Source organism: Oncorhynchus keta, chromosome 37 (genome assembly GCF_023373465.1).
Source record: "Oncorhynchus keta strain PuntledgeMale-10-30-2019 chromosome 37, Oket_V2, whole genome shotgun sequence".
Taxonomy (NCBI): Eukaryota; Metazoa; Chordata; class Actinopteri; order Salmoniformes; family Salmonidae; genus Oncorhynchus; species Oncorhynchus keta.
The window spans coordinates 21976850-21998472 of record NC_068457.1 but is presented as its reverse complement, the minus strand read 5'-3'; the positions used below and the strand labels follow the sequence as shown (position 1 = coordinate 21998472).

The window sequence follows — 21623 nt, the reverse complement described above, 5'->3', positions numbered from 1 at the left end:
AAACAGGTACACACACACACGCATGGATGCACGCACGTGCACAAACACACACACACATGGTTGGTTTCTAGAGATTCTGGGCCCTGTGGCTGCTGCGAGGCCTGTTCTTCCTCATGAATGAATCATTTAATAAGATAACTTCAAAGAGGAAACATCCTGTGCTGGAGAATATGGGCTGCTACTGCTGCTACAACTAACTATGACACTCCCACACACTGCTTCACACGCTACGTGTGTGTTTGTGTTTGTGCGGGTCATGTAGTGTGTAGCTGTGTGTGTGTGTGTCCAACCAGTAGCAACCGCCATCTCCTCTTTTGTTTCCTTAAACACACAAGCCTGTGTATTGATTATATTCATTACAGAAACACTGAAGGCTGTCGATAAAGGCACCATTCACTTCCTAATTTCATAATATGAATTGTTGATCTTATCCAGTTCTTTTCCTCCCTAACCTCTTCCTCTCTCTATCTCCCCTCAGCCTGAGGAGTTGGAGAGTGTCCACACACACAATTTCAAGCTTAAGCCCTTCAAGAAAGTCAAGAGCTGTGATGTATGTCAGCAGGCCATCACCAAGGATGGGCTCATCTGTAAAGGTGAGTGGATGGATGGGAAAGTTGTCATTTTCACAGGGACGCGATTCAGCACAATGGACAGCTTCTGTCTCTCTCTCCCTCTCTCTGCCATGTTTTTGACCACGAGCCATTGGTGCTCCCCCCATACCTCTATCCGTTTCTCCTTTTGTCAATTTCTCTCTCCCTCTATCCTCTCTCCTTCTCTCTTTCCCTCTCTCTCCCTCTATCCTCCCATCCTTCTCTCTCTCCCTCTCCCTCTATCTCTCTCTCTCCCCCTCTATCCTCCCTTCTTCTCTCTTTCCCTCTATCCCTCTAGACTCCCGTCCTTCACTCTCTCCCTCTCTCTCCCTCTATCCTCTCTCCTTCTCTCGTTCCCTCTCTCGCCCTCTAGACTCCCGTCCTTCACTCTCTCCCTCTCTCTCCCCTCCTTCTCTCTCTCCCTCTCGCTCTCTCTATCCTCCCCCTCTCTGTTTCTCTCTCTCTCTGTTATGAAAAGCTACCTCTTCACACAGAGAGCAGTTGACAAACCTCCGTCCAGTAAGCCCAGAAGCAGTCTGGGGGGAGTCTGGTCTGGGCTCAGTTTGAGGGCTTTGGCAGAGGCTTTGCTGTTAAAATTAGCCTGCTACTGCTGCTGCATTAGCCCAGATAAGAGAGGGAGAAAGAAAGAGGGAGAGATTGGTTGGTGTAGAGAGGGGGAGAGGGGATGAGAGAGAGAGAAAGAGAGAAATTAGGAAATTATGCTGCAACAAATATTGTATATTATGATCTTTGCTGGTAACATCCTCTGGATCTTTCTGAGCTGTCAGAGCTGCCAGTGTTTCCAAACAAAAGGCTAGAGTCACATGATCCTCGGAGCATTCTGCAGCCTCTTCCTGTCGCCGTCTGTGGTTGCCAGGAAGTGTTGCTATGGCCCCTCACAATGGGAGCCATCCTCCACTGACGCAGGGTGGCGTGTGGCCAGAGACAGAGAGACATGCGCACACATGCACTTGCACGTACACATACATACACACATGAGACAAGTAAGGATGAATGTTTACGTTTTCTGCATATACAATAGAACTTGATTAACAGTCAAACCCCATTAAATATACTGCTGCAATATAGCAAAGCATTTCTGCCCAGTGTCTCAATATGATTAGCGCCATCTGTTGGCCGTAAAGAGTCTGTGTGTTTAATATTCCTATAATAAGCCTGTATGTTTGCTTTACACTGTCAGGCTCAATGTGCAATGCAGTCCTTAGGATTTCACTATAGCCTTGTCAGCAGTAGATTACTATATCCTGGCTTGGTGATGAGTACCTGGGGAACACACACACACACACACACACACACACACACACACACACACACACACACACACACACACACACACACACACACACGCACACGCACACGCACACACACAGACACACACTCCACATTGGGATCACTTGAGCTGGTGGTAGGAAGCAGGTGTGTGGGGTCAGAGGTCATCACATGGCCACATCACTTCACAACATGGCTTCTGTCACCCCCTGCCCACACACGCTGCTCAGAGAGGACACACGCGCGTGCTTGCAGCCTTACGCACATACACTAACCATCAACTATGTATCAAGTAAAGATAATGACCTGCAATCATACTTGTACTATCTTAAACAACAACCGACATGTGTATGACATTGTAGCACCTAATAAAATGTACTAATTGATCATGTTTATAAGCAGTTTATAGGCAGAATAGTGGGACAGTGATGTTGACTGTATCCTGCCACATGGGGGCAGCACAGAGGTGTTTAGCAGCCCAGGGAAGGTTGCCAGGTCTGACCCCTGTAGCTCCTCTTAACTCCATCTCTCCTATCAAAGCCCTGTTCTCCTAACAAGGTAAAGAGATGGCCTTTTCCCACCCAATATGGCAGTCATCTGAGGCTAATGCAGCCTCACAGGAGTGTGTTTATATCTGTGTGTGTGTGTGTGTGTGTGTGTGTGTGTGTGTGTGTGTGTGTGTGTGTGTGTGTGTGTGTGTGTGTGTGTGTGTGTGTGTGTGTGTGTGTGTGTGTGTGTGTGTATGTGTGTGTGCGTGTGTGTGTGTGTGTGCGTGTGTGTGTGCGTATGCGTGTGCGTGTGTGTGTGTGTGTGTGTGCGTGTGGTTATTAAGAACAGTTCCAAGAGCAGCGTCTGACAAAAAGCCAAGTCCTCAGGTCAGAGAGAATAGAATAGTATCTGGTACAACATGTGACCTTAAACTAACTCTGTGTTTTCTGCTGTCTTTCAGTGTGCAAGCTGGGCATCCATAAGAAGTGTGAGGTAAAGGTAAGGAAGCCATGGAATCCTTTCTATTTTAATATCCTTGGGCTCCAGAGGAGAGTCAGAAGGGTGGTATTTTGGCAGAGAGAAACAAATGGAACCAAAAAGGAAATGTTGTGTTTGTTAGGAGACATCAGTTGTCTCAGAGAGGCAGCTGTGCCTGTTTCACCCTGCAAGCTCCTGTTTTGTAACACACATGGACACACATACGCACACAGATACACACTCACTCGTACACGCACGCACACAGATACACACTCACTCATACACGCACGCACACAGATACACACTCACTCGTACACGCACGCACACAGATACACACTCACTCGTACATGCACGCACACAGATACACACTCACTCGTACACGCACGCACACAGATACACACTCACTCGTACACGCACGCACACAGATACACACTCACTCGTACATGCACGCACACAGACACACACATGCACCCCTTGTCCTCCCTCCCCCTCACCTCCGTACCCCCCTGTCCTCCCTCCCCCTCACCTCACCTCCGTACCCCCCCGTCCTCCCTCCCCCTCACCTCACCTCACCTCCGTACCCCCCTGTCCTCCCTCCCCCTCACCTCCGTACCCCCTGTCTTCCCCCCCCTCACCTCAACTCCGTACCCCCTGTCTTCCCTCCCCCCACCTCACCTCCGTACCCCCTGTCTTCCCTCCCCCTCACCTCCGTACCCCCTGTCTTCCCTCCCCCTCACCTCACCTCCGTTCCCCCTGTCTTCCCTCCCCTCACCTCACCTCCGTACCCCCTGTCCTCCCTCCCCTCACCTCACCTCCGTACCCCCCGTCCTCCCTCCCCTCCCCCTCACCTCAACTTCGTACCCCCTGTCTTCCCTCCCCTCACCTCCGTACCCCCTGTCTTCCCTAATATATAATAATAATAATATATGCCATTTAGCAGACGCTTTTATCCAAAGCGACTTACAGTCATGTGTGCATACATTCTCTCCTCACCTCACCTCCGTACCCCCTGTCCTCCCTCCCCCTCACCTCACCTCACCTCCGTACCCCCCCCCCTCCCTCCCTCCTCCTCACCTCACCTCACCTCCGTACCCCCTGTCCTCCCTCCCCTCACCTCCGTACCCCCTGTCTTCCCTCCCCCTCACCTCAACTCCGTACCCCCCTGTCTTCCCTCCCCCCACCTCACCTCCGTACCCCCTGTCTTCCCTCCCCCTCACCTCCGTACCCCCCTGTCTTCCCTCCCCCTCACCTCACCTCCGTTCCCCCTGTCTTCCCTCCCCCCTCACCTCACCTCCGTACCCCCCTGTCCTCCCTCCCCTCACCTCACCTCCGTACCCCCCCGTCCTCCCTCCCCCTCACCTCACCTCACCTCCGTACCCCCCTGTCCTCCCTCCCCCTCATCTCCGTACCCCCCTGTCTTCCCTCCCCCTCACCTCAACTCCGTACCCCCTGTCTTCCCTCCCCGCACCTCACCTCCGTACCCCCTGTCTTCCCTCCCCCACACCTCACCTCCGTACCCCCTGTCTTCCCTCCCCCTCACCTCACCTCTGTACCCCCTGTCCTCCCTCCCCTCACCTCCGTACCCCCTGTCCTCCCTCCCCTCACCTCACCTCCGTACCCCCTGTCCTCCCTCCCTCTCACCTCCGTACCCCCTGTCTTCCCTCCCCCTCACCTCACCTCTGTACCCCCTGTCCTCCCTCCCCTCACCTCCGTCCCTCCTTACCTCCTGTTAACGAGAGGTTGCAACACACGCAAGGGTTCCCACCCTTATGGGGGTAGGTCACCAGGGAGTGATTGGGTCGCCCTTGTTCAACCCCCTCGTCCAAATCTCCCTTCAGAAACTATACCACAAATGAATCAGTCTGTTTATTTATCGAAGGGTTACTACAGAAACCAGAGTTTTGTATTCCTCAAACATCCTGAAGAAAATGAGATCAATGAGGCATTGAGTCAAAGAGAGAAGGACAACAGTCAGTGAAGCCTGGAATCATTCATGTCCTTATAGTGGTATGTTCTACGGAGGAATTCAAGGGTTTGTTTGTGAAGACAAACTCACGATGTGTTCATAGTCCTAATTACAGGTTGGGACTAATGATCCCTGTGTAGGACCTCTGCATACACTCTTAGAAAAACAGCCGATATCTAGAATCAATAAGGTGTCTTCGGCTGTCCCCATAGGACAACACTTTGAAGACACAGATCTGGGATCTGAATTAGAAGGGACAATTTAAAACTGAGCTTAGAGCAGTGCTCTGCATAGTCGTTATCTTTACAGCAAGTTGCTTGCTTGCCGAACTGAACTATGTATCCTGTAGAGGCTGCAGTGAGAGACTCACATGCGAAGGATGGCTGGCTGGTAATGTTAGGTTAATGAGTAACATTGAATCTCTGAGATGACTTTGTCCCTGAAGAAAATAGCCATACTATATCACAGTAAGAGGGAAGAGAGAGAAAGTGAGAGAGAGAAACAGTGTGTGTGAGAGAGAGAGACAAGAATAGTGAGAGGGAGAGAGAGAGAGATAGAGAGAGCAAAAGAGAGGAAAATAGAGAAATATATATATAGAGAGAGAGAAAGAGATAAATAGAGAGAGTGAGAGAAAGAAAGAAAGAGAGAAATAGAGAGAGAGAGAGAGAGAGAGAGAACAAAAGAGAAATAGAGAGAGAGAGAGAGAGACAGAGAGAGAGAGCAGAAGAGAGAGAAACAAGGGTGAGAGTGAGAAGGAGAGAAGAAGAGAGGGAGAAAGACAAATGGAGAGAGAAAAAATAAGGAGATAAAGATAGACTGTTTGAAAGAGAGATGCTGAAATCAGTAGAGTCCTTTAGCTAACTAACTGGAGCCAAACAGATTCTAATCATAGATCTTGGAAAGAACTGAGTGTTTGAGCACGGTGGATTTCATCAACAATTACAGTCCCTTGGACAGACTTTATCCCTTTCATTCTGTTACTGCCCTTATCCCTGTGTTGGCTTAGCTAAGGCAAAACATTTATGTTAGCTTAATCCGCTGAAATGACCGCTAGATGAAAATAAATTAAACACAATGTTGTGTTGGCGCGCTCATCGTCTCAGACCATAAACCACGGAAAAGCAAATAGCCTTAATGCAAACATGACTGTGGACTAAGGCCGACGGCCATGCTTTCTTTAGCTGACTCGGTGTTGACCTTGTACTGTAAACATGTCATACGAGGCTTTCTGTGATCAGGAATACTTGGGGAGAGCTTATGCTAATCTTCAGCATTTCTTCTATCTTGATGTATATACACAGTGTCCCGAGACTACGGCTTTCATTTACATTCTCTCCTCATTTCACAACAATGTTACCTCGCTCTCATTTCACAACAATGTTACCTCACTCTCATTTCACAACAATGTTACCTCGCTCTCATTTCACAACAATGTTACCTCGCTCTCATTTCACAACAATGTTACCTCGCTCTCATTTCACAACAATGTTACCTCGCTCTGATTTCACAACAATGTTACCTCACTCTCATTTCACAACAATGTTACCTCACTCTCATTTCACAACAATGTTACCTCGCTCTCATTTCACAACAATGTTACCTCACTCTCATTTCACAACAATGTTACCTCACTCTCATTTCACAACAATGTTACCTCGCTCTCATTTCACAACAATGTTACCTCGCTCTCATTTCACAACAATGTTACCTCGCTCTCATTTCACAACAATGTTACCTCGCTCTCATTTCACAACAATGTTACCTCGCTCTGATTTCACAACAATGTTACCTCGCTCTCATTTCACAACAATGTTACCTCGCTCTGATTTCACAACAATGTTACCTCGCTCTCATTTCACAACAATGTTACCTCGCTCTCATTTCACAACAATGTTACCTCGCTCTGATTTCACAACAATGTTACCTCGCTCTCATTTCACAACAATGTTACCTCGCTCTGATTTCACAACAATGTTACCTCGCTCTCATTTCACAACAATGTTACCTCGCTCTCATTTCACAACAATGTTACCTCGCTCTCATTTCACAACAATGTTACCTCGCTCTCATTTCAATGTTACCTCGCTCTCATTTCACAACAATGTTACCTCGCTCTCATTTCACAACAATGTTACCTCGCTCTCATTTCACAACAATGTTACCTCGCTCTCATTTCACAACAATGTTACCTCGCTCTCATTTCACAACAATGTTACCTCGCTCTCATTTCACAACAATGTTACCTCGCTCTGATTTCACAACAATGTTACCTCGCTCTCATTTCACAACAATGTTACCTCGCTCTGATTTCACAACAATGTTACCTCGCTCTCATTTCACAACAATGTTACCTCGCTCTCATTTCACAACAATGTTACCTCGCTCTCATTTCACAACAATGTTACCTCGCTCTCATTTCACAACAATGTTACCTCGCTCTCATTTCACAACAATGTTACCTCGCTCTCATTTCACAACAATGTTACCTCGCTCTGATTTCACAACAATGTTACCTCGCTCTCATTTCACAACAATGTTACCTCGCTCTGATTTCACAACAATGTTACCTCGCTCTCATTTCACAACAATGTTACCTCGCTCTCATTTCACAACAATGTTACCTCGCTCTCATTTCACAACAATGTTACCTCGCTCTCATTTCACAACAATGTTACCTCGCTCTCATTTCACAACAATGTTACCTCGCTCTCATTTCACAACAATGTTACCTCGCTCTGATTTCACAACAATGTTACCTCGCTCTCATTTCACAACAATGTTACCTCGCTCTGATTTCACAACAATGTTACCTCGCTCTCATTTCACAACAATGTTACCTCGCTCTGATTTCACAACAATGTTACCTCGCTCTCATTTCACAACAATGTTACCTCGCTCTCATTTCACAACAATGTTACCTCGCTCTCATTTCACAACAATGTTACCTCGCTCTCATTTCACAACAATGTTACCTCGCTCTCATTTCACAACAATGTTACCTCGCTCTCATTTCACAACAATGTTACCTCGCTCTCATTTCACAACAATGTTACCTCGCTCTGATTTCACAACAATGTTACCTCGCTCTCATTTCACAACAATGTTACCTCGCTCTGATTTCACAACAATGTTACCTCGCTCTCATTTCACAACAATGTTACCTCGCTCTCATTTCACAACAATGTTACCTCGCTCTCATTTCACAACAATGTTACCTCGCTCTCATTTCACAACAATGTTACCTCGCTCTCATTTCACAACAATGTTACCTCGCTCTCATTTCACAACAATGTTACCTCGCTCTGATTTCACAACAATGTTACCTCGCTCTCATTTCACAACAATGTTACCTCGCTCTGATTTCACAACAATGTTACCTCGCTCTCATTTCACAACAATGTTACCTCGCTCTGATTTCACAACAATGTTACCTCGCTCTCATTTCACAACAATGTTACCTCGCTCTCATTTCACAACAATGTTACCTCGCTCTCATTTCACAACAATGTTACCTCGCTCTCATTTCACAACAATGTTACCTCGCTCTCATTTCACAACAATGTTACCTCGCTCTCATTTCACAACATTGCTGTAACATCTCTGCAACATTCCTCTAACTTTGAACGGAAATAGAAAAGCAGTGAAGAGCTGCTGCATGTCCCTCAGTTTAAGAGAGATGTACCAGAACACAACATCTGAACATTCCACAGACATAACCCAGTAGATACCCTCTAGCTACAGTCCTGACAGGCAGACAGGGGCTAATCGCCATGCTATACCCGCATAGTTATAACTTGGATTCATATGTTTTCCTTTTCCTTTAAACACAAACCAACCGACTGTCTATCCATTGATCTATGTTGTTGAAACCGCAAAGGCGCTCTGGTTTCGGGTCGTAGTGACTCGTTCCTGCCCGTTCATGTTTTGGGGGTGAGGGCTGTGTTGTTCTGCTGCTATAGACAGAGGAACTGTAGTGACCCCTCGGTGTTTGTTATGGTTGTCGATGTGTAGGTGGTTGGTCTGGATTGTGTTATGTTGTGGTCCGGGGGTTTGACAGAGCTGGAGATGAAGCTGAAAAGCTTGGAGACAGTAGCTGTGCACGGCCCCAAAAAGGCGGTCACGTCTTGGGGCCTCTCTCCTATGTTGGCTTTGTGGCCCACAACTTTAAGCCCTGTGATTTCTCATGTGACCCACCAACAAATTCAAAAAACATGTTTCAAGCTGCAAACCATTCCTAAGCTATGAGTTGACAGTGGTTCCCAATCAACTAGGACCTCTGGAGGTCTTGGCCTGTCCACAGAGGTACTAGGACCTCTGGAGGTCTTGGCCTGTCCACAGAGGTACTAGGACCTCTGGAGGTCTTGGCCTGTCCACATGGGTACTAGGACCTCTGGAGGACTTGGCCTGTCCACATGGGTACTAGGACCTCTGGACTTGGCCCACATGGGCTACTTGATAAGACTCATGAGAGCGTTAGGTCTTCTGGTAAAATGCACATGGAGGGGTGCTCAGCAAAATTCAATTGGTGCAACAGTAAGCGTAAAAGGTTGGGAACCACATAGCTAAGAGAACATAGTTTCAGACTACCAGTGGGCTCCAAAGCAGAGAGAGGGGACAGTGCCAACAATGTGTCTTCTGTACGGCGTGACCTATCATGTTATGTCCACCCAAACACAGCTGGACTGTATGTCCTACTGACCTAGCCTTGAGCTGTCTCACAGCTACTAAAACACTAGCCAAACCTCTACACTAACGTAACAGGTAGTAGTGTATTGACCATGCACGTTACGTAGTATCCTAGTATGGATAGTATTGTGATACAGAAGGCACTGTGGTTGTTAGAGTCATGACCAGTTAACAATAGGTTTGATGGACAGTGTGATGGACAGTGTGATGAACAGTGTGATGGACAGTGTGATGGACAGTGTGATGGACAGAGTGATGGACAGTGTGATGGACAGTGTGATGGACAGTGTGATGGACAGTGTGATGGACAGTGTGATGGACAGTGTGATGGACAGTGTGATGGACAGTGTGATGAACAGTGTGATGGACAGTGTGATGGACAGTGTGATGAACAGTGTGATGGACAGTGTGATGTACAGTGTGATGGACAGAGTGATGGACAGTGTGATGGACAGTGTGATGGACAGTGTGATGGACAGAGTGATGGACAGTGTGATGGACAGTGTGATGGACAGAGTGATGGACAGTGTGATGGACAGAGTGATGGACAGAGTGATGGACAGTGTGATGAACAGTGTGATGGACAGTGTGATGGACAGTGTGATGGACAGAGTGATGGATAGAGTGATGGACAGTGTGATGGACAGTGTGATGGACAGTGTGATGAACAGTGTGATGGACAGAGGGATGGACAGTGTGATGAACAGTGTGATGGACAGAGGGATGGACAGTGTGATGGACAGTGTGATGGACAGTGTGATGAACAGTGTGATGGACAGAGGGATGGACAGTGTGATGGACAGAGTGATGGATAGAGTGATGGACAGTGTGATGGACAGTGTGATGGACAGTGTGATGAACAGTGTGATGGACAGAGGGATGGACAGTGTGATGGACAGAGTGATGGATAGAGTGATGGACAGTGTGATGGACAGTGTGATGGACAGTGTGATGGACAGTGTGATGGACAGTGTGATGGATAGAGTGTGATGGACAGTGTGATGGACAGTGTGATGGACAGTGTGATGGACAGTGTGATGGACAGAGTGATGGACAGTGTGATGGACAGAGTGATGGATAGAGTGATGGACAGTGTGATGGACAGTGTGATGGACAGTGTGATGGACAGTGTGATGAACAGTGTGATGGACAGAGGGATGGACAGTGTGATGGACAGAGTGATGGATAGAGTGATGGACAGTGTGATGGACAGTGTGATGGACAGTGTGATGGACAGTGTGATGAACAGTGTGATGGACAGTGTGATGGACAGTGTGATGGACAGAGTGATGGACAGTGTGATGGACAGTGTGATGAACAGTGTGATGGACAGTGTGATGGACAGTGTGATGGACAGAGTGATGGATAGAGTGATGGACAGTGTGATGGACAGTGTGATGAACAGTGTGATGGACAGTGTGATGGACAGAGGGATGGACAGTGGGATGGACAGTGGGATGGACAGTGTGATGGACAGTGTGATGGACAGTGTGATGGACAGAGGGATGGACAGTGGGATGGACAGTGTGATGGACAGTGTGATGGATAGTGTGATGGACAGTGTGCCCTCAGCTATACTGAAACCTAGTGGGTTCCCCACGTCTCAGAATGGATTTCCAGCTGTCTCTGCTGCTGCTGCTTCTGAACCCCATTCCCTCTGCCGTTCCCTCACTACTCTATTACTGTCCTGTCACAGAAAAGCTTCCTGGAATGCTGCTGTCGTGCTGTGGGATCTTGGGTTGGAGTCGCCAGACTTGGTTTAGCGTTGAGGGTTAAGGGAGGGAAAGGGGAGGAGGGAGAGAAGAGAGAAAAAGAAGGGGGGTAGGTTTTGGCCATGTCTCTGGCTCGCTTCCCAACCAGACCCCAAACGCACTCCTCAGTCTTACTCTCAAAACATGCTGTTTTTGTGCTCAGTCTTGATGATATGCTTTGAGATATTATCGTAGTAAAACAGTTGATCTCATTGACACACACATCCTGTGTTTTCCAGTTATTTTTAGCTTGGTAAATGTTGTGAAAATGGAGCTGTTGCTTTCCACTACACGGGCTACACAGTAGTGACACAGTATACAGGCTAGCGCTCATTACCGGTTACCGCTAGCTGTTTACGTATCAGACACGGGCAGACCATTGCTGCCTGAAAAGAACCCAGTGTTCCAGTAATCAGGTCTGTAAACTTCCTCTAGTCGTCAATGCTGACAGTTGTTGGATGCAGTCCAGGGGTTTATAACGAGACGTGGAGGAAATGACTTGAGGCCGTGGTCCATGGGTGGACCACCTAACCGACCGACCCGGGCCGGGTGTGTGACTGTGACTGTTACTGGGCCTTCACATTGTGTTAGTGTGAGAGATGGAGCAGGGTGATGTTTTGGAATTGTGAAGTCGACTCCACTATTGTTATGGGTTCTAAGAACCCTCGAAGGGATTCTAGTTTCTCCGAGTGCCACTCCAGGGATCCATTCTGACAGCAACTAAAATACAGAGATGTTAAAAAAACAGTGGCAAAAGCACTACAAATACTCAACATGGCACTTGATTCATAACAGGTTTAGGATACTGCTGATTGCCTTCTGGTCACTTGAAACCTGCATAAGTTGTTGACTTCTCAGTTGTAATGTTTTGATAGTGACTGTAGTAGTATTGAATTGTCGTCATTCTTTGCGCTGTCAGAACATTGCCTGAACGATTCTATCCAGACCAAAACACCAACTCTGCTGCATCTAGAATTAGATTCCACTGTAAAGTCACACACGCTCGCTGCCTCTCCTTTTAGAAACAGTCAGGTTCTTCTGTCATTCTAAAAAAACAGCAGTTGGAAATAATCCCCACAAGACGAGTCAGGCGGTCGCGTTTCATCTTTAGTTGGCCACAAATCCATCTCGGGATTACTGATCTGCTGCTTGCCTAACCATAACATTAAGATGAGCTCGGAGCAGATAATTGGCTATCGAGGAGGGAGAAATGGATTTATTAGAGGCAGAATTTAGAGAAACAACACTTCAATGGGCAGTCATAAAATGTAGGGAATCTTTAATGACTTTGTCAATGGCTTGTTTTGTTCTGTCGGTTTGTGTCTGAGAATGTCTGATAATATACACATGAAGGATCTTCATTTGAGCCTGCAAGGAAAGTAATACATGTGAATTATTATGTGAATTGTAATTAATGGACATTTTTAATTTTAATTTTATTTATTTTTTGAATTTTACCCCTTTTTCTCCCCAATTTCGTGGTATCCAATTGTTTTTTAGTAGCTACTATCCTGTCTCATCGCTACAACTCCCGTACGGGCTCGGGATAGACGAAGGTTGAAAATCATGCGTCCTCCGATACACAACCCAACCAAGCCGCACTGCTTCTTAACACAGCGCCATCCAACCCGGAAGCCAGCCGCACCAATGTGTCGGAGGAAACACTGTGCACCTGGCAACCTTGGTTAGCGCGCACTGCGCCCGACAAGGACATCCCTACCGACCAAACCCTCCCTAACCCGGACGACGCTAGGCCAATTGTGTGTCGCCCCACGGACCTCCCAGTCGTGGCCGGTTACGACAGGGCCTGGGCGCGGACCCAGAGTCTCTGATGCCACAGCTGCCGCTGCAGTACAGCGCCCTTAACCACTGCGCCACCCGGGAGGCCCGTTAATGGACATTTTTGACCAAGGCCTTTAACACTGACTGGAGAGGGAAGGAGAGTGAAGGGGTGGGTTGTCAGGTAGAATGAGAGATAGCGGTGGAGAGAAAGAGAGATGGAAGGGAGATAGTGAGAGTGAGCAAGAAAGCGAGAGAGAGGAAAAGAGGGGAGAGAGATAGAGTGAGAAAGAAAGTGAGAGAGAAAGATAGATAGCAAGAAAAACGAGACAGAGAGAGAGAGGAGAGATGAGGACACACTCCTTGCCTCTACAGAAGCCACTCTGTTTCCCAGGCGCAAACACTCCACTTCAAAGGGCCATCACACAGTGTCGCCATGGCAACAGCCTTCACTGGCATAGATATACAGGAGATAGATTGCATTAGCAGACAGATGGTAGAGAGAGAAGGAAAGAGGGGAGTGAGATAGAGTGAGAGAAAAAGAAAGCAAGAGAGAAAGATACAGGAGATAGATTGGACTAGCAGACAGACGGTATGACAGAGATATACAGGAGATAGATTGGACTAGCAGACAGACTGTATGTCAGAGATATACAGGAGATAGATTGGACTAGAAGACAGACTGTATGACAGAGATATAAAGGAGATAGATTGGACTAGCAGACAGACTGTATGGCAGAGATATACAGGAGATAGATTGGACTAGCAGACAGACTGTATGGCAGAGATATACAGGAGATAGATTGGACTAGCAGACAGACTGTATGACAGAGATATACAGGAGATAGATTGGACTAGCAGACAGACGGTATGACAGAGATATACAGGAGATAGATTGGACTAGCAGACAGACGGTATGACAGAGATATACAGGAGATAGATTGGACTAGCAGACAGACGGTATGACAGAGATGTACAGGAGATAGATTGGACTAGCAGACAGACTGTATTGCAGGGATATACAGGAGATAGATTGGACTAGCAGACAGACGGTATGACAGAGATATATAGGAGATAGATTGGACTAGCAGACAGATGCTATGGCATATATATACAGGAGATAGATTGGACTAGCAGACAGACGCTATGGCATATATATACAGGAGATAGATTGGACTAGCAGATAGACGGTATGACAGAGATATACGGGAGATAGATTGGACGAGCAGATAGACTGTATGACAGAGATATACAGGAGATAGATTGGACTAGCAGACAGATGGTATGACAGAGATATACAGGAGATAGATTGGTCTAGCAGACAGACTGTATGGCAGAGATATACAGGAGATAGATTGGACTAGCAGACAGATGCTATGGCAGAGATATACAGGAGATAGATTGGACTAGCAGACAGACGGTATGACAGAGATATACAGGAGATAGATTGGACTAGCAGACAGACTGTATGACAGAGATATACAGGAGATAGATTGGACTAGCAGACAGACTGTATGGCAGAGATATACAGGAGATAGATTGGACTAGCAGACAGACTGTATGGCAGAGATATACAGGAGATAGATTGGACTAGCAGACAGATGCTATGGCAGAGATATACAGGAGATAGATTGGACTAGCAGACAGACGGTATGACAGAGATATACAGGAGATAGATTGGACTAGCAGACAGACTGTATGACAGAGATATACAGGAGATAGATTGGACTAGCAGACAGACTGTATGACAGAGATATACAGGAGATAGATTGGACTAGCAGACAGACTGTATGACAGAGATGTACAGGAGATAGATTGGACTAGCAGACAGATGGTATGACAGAGATATACAGGAGATAGATTGGACTAGCAGACAGACGGTATGACAGAGCTAATAGCCGGCTAAAGGGCCGATGATTGATGGTACAATCTACTCTCCCAGCTTGTCTTGAGGGAAAGCACCAAGTTCACCCAGAGTGCATGAAATCTAAATCTACCCCACAGGAGATCAAGCACCAGCAAGCACACGAAAACCATCTCAAGTATCCTAAATCATTTCCCATTTATGGTTTGTGGTTCGTTCCTGCTGAGATACGTCTTAAGACTGGATCCTGGCTAGAAACATTGGTTGTATTGATCTGGCTTTATCTCAAGACAAACTGAAAAAGCGTTGGAAAAGGTGGCTCACAACACATGAATGTTTGGATAACCAGCTCTTCTTTCTATTCAAACATTCAACCAGCCACCCAGTGTTTTACATTACATTCTATTATTTACCTGCCTGTACACCAACAGCGTTGATTTCCAACCTGAAATAGAAAACTAAATTCTCTTAGATCTATAGTGTGCTGTGTAGATGTAGAGGAATGTACACACACGCTGCACCTGGGACTGACTGTGTGTTGTAGAACCAGCTAGAGCATGGTCATGGGTAGAGGTCGACCGAGTATGATTTTTCGACGCCGATACCGATTATTGGAGGACCAAAAAAGTCAGACACCGATTAATCGGCCAATTTAAAAAAAAAATGTATTTGTAATAATGACAATTACAACAATACTGAATTAACACTTTTAACTAAATAGAAAAATCAATAAAATCAATACAAATAAAAAATCATCAATAAAAATCCATTTAGCCTCAAATAAATACTGAAACATGTTCAATTTGGTTTAAATAATGCAAAAACAAAGTGTTGGAGATATGCGGCATGTAAAAAGCTAACATTTAAGTTCCTTGCTCAGAACATGAGAACATATGAAAATTGGTGGTTCCTTTTAAAATGAGTCTTCAATATTCCAAGGTAAGAGGTTTTAGGTTGTAGTTAATATAGTATTTATAGGACTATTTCTCTCTATACCATTTGTATTTCATATACCTTTGACTATTGGATGTTCTTATAGACACTATAGTATTGCCAGTGTAACAGTATAGCTTCCATCCCGCTCCTCGCCCCTACCTGGGCTCGAACCAGAAACAGATCGACAACAGCCACACTCGAAGCAATGTTAAAGCCGCGGCCCTTGCAGAGCAAGGGGAATAACTACTCCAAATCTCAGAGCGAGTGATGTTTGAAACACTATTAGCGCTAACTAGCTAGCCATTTCACATCAGTTACACCAGCCATTAGGCTGATAGGCTTGAAGTCATAAGCAGCGTTGTGCTTGTGAAGAGCTGCTGGCAAAACACACAAAAGTGCTGTTTGAATGAATGCTTACGAGCCTGGTGCTGCCTACCATCGCTCAGTCAGACTGCTTTATCAAATCATAGACTTAATTATAACATAATAACACACAGAAATACGAGCCTTTGGTCATTAATGGTCGAATCTGGAAACTATCATTTCGAAAACAAAACGTTTATTATTTCAGTGAAATACAGAACCGTTCAGTATTTTATCTAACAGGTGGCATCTCTAAGTCTAAATATTCCTGTTACATTGCACAACCTTCAATGTTATGTCATAATTACGTAAAATTCTGGCAAATTAGTTCGCAATGAGCCAGGCTGCCCAAAATGTTGCATATACCCTGACTCTGCATGCAATGAACGCAAGAGAAGTGACACAATTTCACCTGGTTAATATTGCCTGCTAACCTGGATTTCTTTTAGCTACAGTGCCTTGCGAAAGTATTCGGCCCCCTTGAACTTTGCGACCTTTTGCCACATTTCAGGCTTCAAACATAAAGATACGCCCAATTTTTCAGTTTTTGATGTGTTAAAAAAGTTTGAAATATCCAATAAATGTCGTTCCACTTCATGACTGTGTCCCACTTGTTGTTGATTCTTCACAAAAAAATACAGTTTTATATCTTTATGTTTGAAGCCTGAAATGTGGCAAAAGGTCGCAAAGTTCAAGGGGGCCGAATACTTTCGCAAGGCACTGTAAATATGCAGGTTTAAAAATATATACTTCTGTGTATTGATTTTAAGAAAGGCATTGGTGTTTATGGTTAGGTACAGTCGTCCAACAATACACAGTGTAAGGGGATAAAGAATATGTACATAAGGATATATGAATGAGTGATGGTACAGGGCAGCATACAGTAGATGGTATCGAGTACAGTATATACATATGAGATGAGTATGTAGACAAAGTAAACAAAGTGGCATAGTTAAAGTGGCTAGTGATACATGTATTACATAAGGATGCAGTCGATGATATAGAGTACAGTATATACGTATGCATATGAGATGAATAATGTAGGGTAAGTAACATTATATAAGGTAGCATTGTTTAAAGTGGCTAGTGATATATTTACATCATTTCCCATCAATTCCCATGATTAAAGTGGCTGGAGTTGGGTCAGTGTCAATGACAGTGTGTTGGCAGCAGCCACTCAATGTTAGTGGTGGCTGTTTAACAGTCTGATGGCCTTGAGATAGAAGCTGTTTTTCAGTCTCTCGGTCCCAGCTTTGATGCACCTGTACTGACCTCGCCTTCTGGATGATAGCGGGGTGAACAGGCAGTGGCTCGGGTGGTTGATGTCCTTGATGATCTTTATGGCCTTCCTGTAACATCGGGTGATGTAGGTGTCCTGGAGGGCAGGTAGTTTGCCCCCGGTGATGCATTGTGCAGACCTCACTACCCTCTGGAGAGCCTTACGGTTGAGGGCGGAGCAGTTGCTGTACCAGGCGGTGATACAGCCCGCCAGGATGCTCTCGATTGTGCATCTGTAGAAGTTTGTGAGTGCTTTTGGTGACAAGCCGAATTTCTTCAGCCTCCTGAGGTTGAAGAGGCGCTGCTGCGCCTTCTTCACGACGCTGTCAGTGTGAGTGGACCAATTCAGTTTGTCTGTGATGTGTATGCCGAGGAACTTGAAACTTGCTACCCTCTCCACTACTGTTCCATCGATGTGGATAGGGGGGTGTTCCTCTGCTGTTTCCTGAAGTCCACAATTATCTCCTTAGTTTTGTTGACGTTGAGTGTGAGGTTATTTTCCTGACACCACACTCCGAGGGCCCTCACCTCCTGCCTGTAGGCCGTCTCGTCGTTGTTGGTAATCAAGCCTACCACTGTTGTGTCGTCCGCAAACTTGATGATTGAGTTGGAGGCGTGCGTGGCCACGCAGTCGTGGGTGAACAGGGAGTACAGGAGAGGGCTCAGAACGCACCCTTGTGGGGCCCCGTGTTGAGGATCAGCGGGGAGGAGATGTTGTTGCCTACCCTCACCACCTGGGGGCGGCCCGTCAGGAAGTCCAGTACCCAGTTGCACAGGGCGGGGTCGAGACCCAGGGTCTCGAGCTTGATGACGAGCTTGGAGGGTACTATGGTGTTGAATGCCGAGCTGTAGTCGATGAACAGCATTCTCACATAGGTATTCCTCTTGTCCAGGTGGGTTAGGGCAGTGTGCAGTGTGGTTGAGATTGCGTCGTCTGTGGACCTATTTGGGCGGTAAGCAAATTGGAGTGGGTCTAGGGTGTCAGGTAGGGTGGAGGTGATATGGTCCTTGACTAGTCTCTCAAAGCACTTCATGATGACGGAAGTGAGTGCTACGGGGCGGTAGTCGTTTAGCTCAGTTACCTTAGCTTTCTTGGGAACAGGAACAATGGTGGCCCTCTTGAAGTATGTGGGAACAGCAGACTGGTATAGGGATTGATTGAATATGTCCGTAAACACACCAGCCAGCTGGTCTGCGCATGCTCTGAGGCGCGGCTGGGGATGCCGTCTGGGCCTGCAGCCTTGCGAGGGTTAACACGTTTAAATGTCTTACTCACCTCGGCTGCAGTGAAGGAGAGACCGCATGTTTTCGTTGCAGGCCGTGTCAGTGGCACTGTATTGTCCTCAAAGCGGGCAAAACAGTTATTTAGTCTGCCTGGGAGCAAGACATCCTGGTCCGTGACTGGGCTGGGTTTCTTCTTGTAGTCCGTGATTGACTGTAGACCCTGCCACATGCCTCTTGTGTCTGAGCCGTTGAATTGAGATTCTACTTTGTCTCTGTACTGACGCTTAGCTTGTTTAATAGCCTTAAAGAGGGAATAGCTGCATTGTTTATATTCGGTCATGTTACTAGACACCTTACCCTGATTAAAAGCAGTGGTTCGCGCTTTCAGTTTCACGCGAATGCTGCCATCAATCCACTGTTTCTGGTTACGGAATGTTTTTATCGTTGCTATGGGAACGACATCTTCAACGCACGTTTTAATGAACTCGCACACCGATTCAGCGTATTCGTCAATATTTTTATCTGACGCAATACGAAACATGTCCCAGTCCACATGATGGAAGCAGTCTTGGAGTGTGGAGTCAGCTTGGTCGGACCAGATTTGGACAAACCTCATCGTGGGAGCCTCTTGTTTAAGTTTCTGTCTGTAGGCAGGGATCAACAAAATGGAGTCGTGGTCAGCTTTTCCGAAAGGGGGGCGGGGCAGGGCCTTATATGCGTCGCGGAAGTTAGAGTAACAATGATCCAAGGTTTTACCACCCCTGGTTGCGCAATCGATATGCTGATCAAATTTAGGGAGTCTTGTTTTCAGATTAGCTTTGTTAAAACCCCCAGCTACAATGAATGCAGCCTCCGGATAAATGGTTTCCAGTTTGCAAAGAGTTAAATAAAGTTCGTTCAGAGCCATCGATGTGTCTGCTTGGGGGATATATACGGCTGTGATTATAATCGAAGAGAATTCTCTTGGTAGATAATGCGGTCTGCATTTGATTGTGAGGAATTCTAAATCAGGTGAACAGAAGGATTTGAGTTCCTGTATGTTTCTTTCATTACACCATGTCTCGTTAGTCATGAGGCATACGCCCCCGCCACTCTTCTTACCAGAAAGATGTTTGTTTCTGTCGGCGCGATGCGTGGAGAAACCCGTTAGCTGCACCGCTTCGGATAGCGTCTTCCCAGTGAGCCATGTTTCCGTGAAGCAGAGGACGTTACAGTCTCTGATGTCCCTCTGGAATGCTACCCTTGCTCGGATTTCATCAACCTTGTTGTCAAGAGACTGGACATTGGCAAGAAGAATGCTAGGGAGTGGTGCGCGATGAGCCCGTGTCCTGTGTCTGACCAGAAGACCGCTACGTTTCCCTCTTTTACGAAGTCTTTTTTTTTGGGGGTCGCTGCATGCGATCCATTCCGTTGACCTGTTTGTAAGGCAGAACACAGGATCCGCGTCGCGGAAAACATATTCTTGGTCGTAGTGATGGTGAGTTGACGCTGATCTTATATTCAGTAGTTCTTCTCGACTGTATGTAATGAAACCTAAGATGACCTGGGGTACTAATGTAAGAAATAACACGTAAAAAAAACAAAAAACTGCATAGTTTCCTAAGAACGCGAAGCGAGTCGGCCATCTCTGTCGGCGCCGGAAGTTTAATATATATAATAATATATGCCATTTAGCTGACGCTTTTATCCAAAGCGACTTACAGTCATGTGTGCATACATTCTACCATGTGTAGTTATAACTAGTCATTATGATTGATTGATTGTTTTTTATAAGATAAGTTTAATGCTCGCTAGCAACTTACCTTGGCTTCTACTGCATTCGCGTAACAGGCAGGCTCCCCGTGGAGTGCAATGAGAGGCAGGTGGTTAGAGCGTTGGACTAGTTAACTGTAAGGTTGCAAGATTGTATCCCCCGAGCTGACAAGGTGAAAATCTGTCGTTCTGCCCCTGAAGGCAGTTAACCCACCGTTCCTAGGCCGTTATTGAAAATAAGAATGTGTTCTTAACTAACTTGCCTAGTTAAATAAAGGTATAAAAAAATAATAATAATAATAATTCAAAATTAGCAAAATCGGCGCCCCAAAATGCCGATTTCCGATTGTTATGGAAACTCGAAATCGGCCCTAATTAATCGGCCATTCCTATTAATCGATCGACCTCTTGTCATGGGTGGAACTGGCTCTGAGCCTGCCAACTCATGTTTAAGCTGTAAGCTAAGAATGTTATGATAGATAGAAAGAGAGATAGAGGGTAGAGTGAGAGAGTGAAAAAAGACACACAGAGAGAGAGAGGTAGAAATAGAGAGTGAGGTGGAGAGACAGAGAGAGAAAGAGAAATAGAGAGAAAAACAGAGCGAGAGAAAGAGAGACAGAAACAGATTCTGACATGAGGAAAGAAGGAGGGATTTCGAGTGTTCTGTCAATCACATTCCAAGCCCCCCCCATCCTGTTAAGGAAGTTCTGCTTTTCATACACACAGCACCTCTTTCCATCATAAGCATGCGTGTACATCAACAGAGGAAGAACCAAAGGGGGGAAGAAAAAGGAAGAGAGAGAGAGAGAGAGAGAGAGAGAGAGAGAGAGAGAGAAAGAGAAAAAGCCAGAGGGAGATAACATAGATTATGTAAAGGTCAAGCTGCAGGCATGAGGGAAGAACAGAACACAACAGTGGGTTTTAGTCCCAGTCTGCATCCAGAGCTCTCTCTAGTTTAGGGTACTGCAGTCAGAAGAAGCCTGGAGCCTTGGCCTTATATAGTGTGTTTTCAACTTTGTTGGCCGCAGACGGATTGAACAGAAGCCAGCGGCATTAAGTGTGGATCCTGGAGAAGTTGAGAGGTGTGTGCATACACACACGCTCGTGCTTGTGCACACACGCACAGATTCACTGGCTAGCTGGTCTGGCACGCGTTTGGGATTACTCCTGTTGTTTTG

At 46.2% G+C, this 21623-nt stretch overlaps 1 pseudogene; it reads left to right on the top strand.

Annotated features, from left to right (window-relative positions):
- LOC127916744 (tensin-like) overlaps positions 1–21623 on the top strand; it is a 182866-nt pseudogene that overhangs the window by 53230 nt on the left and 108013 nt on the right.